This window comes from Camelus ferus, chromosome 8, assembly GCF_009834535.1.
Source record: "Camelus ferus isolate YT-003-E chromosome 8, BCGSAC_Cfer_1.0, whole genome shotgun sequence".
NCBI classification, from domain to species: Eukaryota; Metazoa; Chordata; class Mammalia; order Artiodactyla; family Camelidae; genus Camelus; species Camelus ferus.
In genome coordinates, this window is record NC_045703.1 from 12,669,276 (window position 1) to 12,675,585 (window position 6,310).

Below are 6,310 nucleotides of genomic sequence, written 5' to 3' on the forward strand. Positions count from 1 at the left end.
GAATGTTATCATTGGTAATAAATAATGTCAGAGTGTTCTTTTAAATATGAAAAGTGCCCCATGATAAAAGTGAATAGTTCAAATGATTAGACAGAGATTGTAAAAAAAAAAAAAAAAAGATTGTAATATTCTGTGCACAGGCTAAACAAGTTATGTAATAGTTGCAGAATAAGCAACTACCAAACTTCTAATCTTCTTATTACACAATATAATTTGTAAAAATTGTCAATATCAGTAGCTTTTATGAAGTATATCTACATATATAAAAATAAAAATGTCCAATAAATATGTATAATAGTCAAATCCTTAGTGAATTAAAAGTGTTAATTCAAAACCATTAAGCACTCTTAACCTGTCCAAACTGAGGTGTGTATATATCCACATCTCTCTCTCTTTCTCTCCATATATTTATATCTTTCACATGTATATGTGTCTCAAGGAAAATGCACATGTTAGTGAGAATTTTTGGAAATCTGACTTAAACATTTTTATAGGATTAAAAATAATAAAACTCTTTCAAAGGCAAGTTCAAAATTTGTGTCAAACACTAAAACTTTTTATTCAGTTTGACCAATTATTTGAAATAAAACAATATATTAAAACATGACATTGTTATATGTTTCAATATTAACATGATAGGATATTACACAATCTTTAGAAATCTTATTTTTCAATAGACAAATTTTATTACATATGTACAATAGTAAAGAAAATAAAGCAGCGTATCGAATATTACTTCCTCAAAGAAATGGTCTGATGTATATAAGCATCACCCATAAGCAGCTTTCTTGTCTATTTAACTTTATTGTTTAAAAAAGTGTATGTTTCTTTGCTTATTTTAATTTTTTTCTCTCAGCGAAATTTAAGCTCCATGAGTTGACTCTTTTATTCTTAACTGACATACAGAACCTAGTGTGTGGTAGGCATTCATGAAATAATTGTTCAATTAATGAGTGAATAAAAATTAGCATGCATGAAGTTGAAAGTGACAGACTTTTATTGTTGTATAGTTTTCTGAGTTTTTTTGTTTTCAAATTATTTTTTAGGACAGTCTCACATTACTGTAGTTAAAATGTTTTATAAAAGATAATCTTTTGAAAAGACATCCACTATCTAAGGATTTTTTAATTTACTGTAAAATTGGAAAACTTTTTATTGCGCAGTGTGAAGGTTGTCTAATTTTTAATACACCTGTTTCATATTCAAAGTAAACATTTTAAGTGTCTCTGTGTTTATTCAGTTTCTACCATGTTTTTGTTTTTCCTTTTGTTTATTTATTTTTTTTATTTCTTACAGGAGACAATGCTGTGCGGTGGGGATAAGATTTTCTATAGCTCTGGAATTGCCCTTCTGAGTATACTTTCTGGAATGTCAGTTTATTATTGATTTCTAAGACTCTGCTAGTGCCTTTTGAAGACCTAAAGCACCATTCCTTTTTACTGTACTTTGCCCTGTGGTGTTTTCACTTCGCTTAGCTGCAAATCTCCAATGGCACAGGGGCTCATTATTAAATCTAAAACATTGTTATATAACAAATGAAATTTCACACAAATTGACAAAGAATTCTTATTTTAATTGTCTGGTCAAAGGGAAATGTTTTCAGCTTCTTTTATTGCTTTGATGTTATGGTTCCTTATTAATTACAAGATTATTTTGTAACTCATAAAGGTACAGTACAATCCTTAACTATGTCTTTGATGTCCAGAGCATAGAGGGACATCTGAAATGTATGTCATTGTGCCATAGACCATTTGGCATTCAGATTTTCCTATGTTACCTCCTCTAGAACAGTGTTTCACACATCCCCTGCCCCTACAGAAATTCTAGTTGTCTGTGTATTAAGCTGAGTATATTGGGGGATGGAGGGATTAAAGTTCTACAAAGTTGTCTGACTCTTTCCTTGTAGAATTTCCAGAGTTACAAGAAGTTTCATCCCGGATGTTGAAAAAGAAGGAAGGAAGGAAGGAAGGAAGGAAGTGAGAAAGAAAGAAAGAAAGAAAGAAAGAAAGAAAGAAAGAAAGAAAGAAAGAAAGAAAGAAAGAAAGAAAGAAAGAAAGAAAGAAAGAGAGAAAAAAAGAAAGGGAGAAAGAAAGAAAGGGAGAAAGAAAGAAAGAAAGGGAGAGGGAGAAAGAAAGGAAGGAAGGAAGGAAGGGAGGAAGGAAGAAAGAAAGAAAGAAAACCCACCCCTGAGCTCTGGGTTGATTGGACAAAGGAACAAAAAAGCATCATGAAATTGTCACCAGGTCCAGGCAGCTGCCTTGGGGCAGATTATTCTCAGCTGCCATCACATTAACAGTTTTGTCTAGATGATTCTTTTTTGTGGGGCCTGGATTATGCATTGCAGGATGTTAAGAAGCATCCCCACCCACTAGGTATGGTAGAACACCGCACCCCTCTGCGTGACAACTAAAATTGACTCCAAATATTACCAAAGTCCCATGGGAAAAGCTTACCTCACTCCAGCTGAGAATCACAGCTTCAGGTATTAAAACAAAACATACAACAACAGCAAAAATAAAAACTTTTCATAATCACTAGGGTTCTCCACTTAAGAACAAGGTCAGTTAAAGGCAAAATCATCATTTCTTGGCCAACAGCATTTCTCAACTGTCAGATCCAATTATAGGGTAGTATCCTGATCTTTAAACTATAATGTGCACACAACTTACCTGGTTTGGGCTTAAAATAAAGATGCCTGGACTCCCATTTCCAGGAAATTCTAATTCAGTATTTTTTCAATGGATTCTATCAAAGAGAGTATTTGTTATTCAATCATGGGATCTATAGAATCACAGGCAAACTGAGTTATTGCACAGAAAGTTTAAGGAATTGACTCAAAGTTGTCAAAGACAGAAGATAAAAATTAGTGCAGTCAGTAAAATGTGGGATTACATGGAAGGCTCCGAGAGGAAATGTCCTCCCTTAGTGGGTAGAAAGGTCATTTTTTTTTTTCCTGTCCATAGAGAAGTCTCAACAAATAGATTTTGCTTCTATCCCTCAGAAGTAAATGCTTATGTAGGTCCCTGAGGATTTAGAAATACAAGTCATGCACAATGAACAATAACTTTGTGGGGAAAACTGTGGCTGTTACCTTGAAAGGTAAAAGGTTTTCTTGATTACATTTAAAGAAACAGAAGATGAATTGTCTTTTATACAAAGCATGAGTTAGAAGCCATATTTAGTGATTACAATAGATTTTGAAGTTGAAAAGACAGAACTGAATGTAACATTTGCCAAGTTAGTTACTTTTCCATGGGACATAAAAATAAACCTATGGAGACTTCGTATCGATTTTGCTTCAGGAAAGAACTCACTGACTAGATCAGAAGTATTCCCTGTCCCTTCCCAAACGTCTATTGACACAATCTCATCAGCTCTTTGCCAACCGTGATTACCAGACACAATCGTCTCTGCCAGCTGCATCAGGAATTCTTTGAAAAGAAACATCACCCAAGCTGTTTCTTTCATGCTTCTTTTTTGAGCAAATAGTTAGACTGAAATTTCAGCAAAGACAGCTAAAGTGACACTAAGGTGACTTTTTTTTTTTTTTGAGGTGTTGGATAGAAATTGCAGCAAGTTTTCTTATTCTTCAATTTGTTTTTCAAATTCAGTTGGTTTGTTAAAGGGCAAACACCATGAAGGCAGGGCTTCGAGGGGTTAAATAAATGTTTGTTAAACGACCAAAGAGAAACTCACTGTTGAATTTAAAATGAAAGAAATATTCGTGTTTTCTCTCAAGCATTTCTGAGCAGACGTAACTATGAATAAATACATTATGCTTTTATCCAAGGCCAATGCCCCCACTATGTGCCTGTCACCTTTTTACCCCAAAAGGGGAAAGAAAAAGACCCCAGTTCTTGTCATACTCAAAAGATAAGAATTCAGAAGGGAGACGAAGTGCTGTGTAGTGAAAGATTTTAAAGGATTTATTAGCAAAGGGAAAATCCACCTCCAAGAACAGGAGGCAGGCTCACCCAAGGGCAGGTAGCAGCGCTCTTTGCCCCCTTCTCTTATGCCCTCGCTTAGAGGTGGTCTCTTGATTGATGAATGGCTCTTGCCCCCGGAGTGCTTAGTCATGTTTGGGCATGTCCTTACCCATGGTGTACTCAGAAAAAGCCACGGTGGGGGCCTAAACCACAATGCTAATTACATTACAACGAGCAGTGGGTCATGTCAGGTTAGGTCCTTGTCACTATCGTGCAATGGCAGCTGTCAGATTCTGACTGGTTTCTTGCTGACACTCATTTAAAGGAAGTAAAGCCCCTTTTAGGCTGGAGGCGGGCACACTGCCATCTTCCTGACCACCCTCCCTCTCCTCCACCTTGTCTGCCCAGTGCCTACTTATCTAACTACCTAACATCCTCACTTACCCAAAATCATTGATTCTGGCTCTCTCATCCATCACCATCCTTTCCTCTTTCTAGGAGACCATTCAGCTAACATACATGCAGGCTATTTTACATTCTTCTGGGAAAAAAAAAATAACAAAAGCTATTGTAAAAGAAGGAAAAAAAACTCTCTTGTCTTCATTTTATTCTCCATATATATTCCCATTTTTTTCTATTTACAAAAGGAATTTTTTGCCCTTTCAGATTTAATTCTTCCCTACCTCCTTTCTCTTGAACTTTCTTGTCAGAAATTCACCCTTACGAAGCCACTGAAGGTGGTTATGATGTGGAGGTAACAGGACAGTGGGCACTGTCAACCCCCAGGTGCCAGAAGGTCTGGGGGCCACGTGTTCTCGAGCAATTAGTCAATCGCTCCCCTTCGGTGGTGGTTTTTAGCATCTGAAACACTCAGGAAACATAAATGAGATAGTGTTATCTGGCTGTTTCAGAGGGGAGTGATAACGGAGGATATGGGAAGGCCCTACAGGGTCCCGCTCGGTTACATATACTGATGTCATCTCATTGTTATCTACAGCAAAGAGCTCCCCAAGAATTCCAGAGACTCTGCCTACTTCCAGTTAAACTTGCAGACTTACAGGACTGTCTTCAGCCTCTGTGTGGCACTGGCCTCCACAAAAAGATGTAGGCCAGCTCCCACAGCCAGCCATCGGAAGTGCCAAGACTTTCCCACCTTCAGGAGCCAGAATGGCATTCCTTTGCAGCAGGTTCCACAGCTCAGGGGCAGGGGGAGAATCCTTTCCAGCGGGGAAAGCACAGTCACCCAGCTGTAAATCCTCATCTACCTCCGGAGCTATGTTTTTGTCAACGATTCCACAGGCATGGCCTCTGGGGTCCCCACGGGGGGGCGTGCCCACTCACCTCTGTCACTTCGCTCAGGGATGGACAGAGCTGTGTCCCCCTCAAAAGCGTTTCTAGTTCTCTCAGTGCAGATGAAGTCCGCCAGTCACGGTCAGGTGCTTTGGCCAGAAGCAACACGGCTTTGTGTAAAGCTTACTTACCCAGGCCCACCAGCGACACACCTATAGGAAAAGACCGTCGAAGCTTACTGAGTTTGCTGCGATAAACAGCACGCTGAGGATTAGTGGGGTATCTCAAATACGGGGAGGTCAAGAAGGGGCACTTATGGGGTTTCGAGGTCTGGGGTAAATCACAGGCTGATCCTGGTAAGGATTTGTGAGTTTTTACAAACTAGAATGTTGCCAAGAACAGTCAGTGGTCTCTATCTTTAGAATACATGAGTTCGCATTGAGTTATTGTTAGTTCAATTTGATCATGGCCTTATCTTGGAGCGAATGGTTCTGAATGAGCTGAGAATGGAGCTTTTGTGACGAACATCATGATTTCGGTTTGGCACATTCATCTGTTTCGTGTGCCGTGCTGCGGCCTGTTTTGAAATAATTTAGTCCTCATTTCATTTTTCAGTTCTGCCTGCTATCTACCAGGATACTAGCACTTTACTATTAGTGATACCATTAGCATATTTTCTCTATGAGGTGCCTGGGAAAATGAAAGTAGAAAGCCAGACAAAATCAGGTGCTCCTGCCGTGCAGGGCCAGGTCTGTGAACCCTTTCCCACAGTATCTAACTGCCTACTTTACGTTGCCCATGGAGGTAGTTCACATATCACACGCAGCTTAAATTTAAGATGTCCAAATTCACCATTCCATCCTTCACCAGGAAGCAAACGAACTAACAACTAAACTACACAAGACGTACACAACCCAAACCCTGCTCCTTCTATGGTCTTCTGTACCGCCTTCATGGCAGAGTCCGTGCTTTCAGTTTTACAAGTTAAAAACTTGAAGTCTCCGTTGCTTCTCTCTTTCTCTCCCAACTCATATTCAACCAAGTATCATATTCTATTAGCTTTGCTTTCAGAACAAATCCAGAAATTCAGTCAC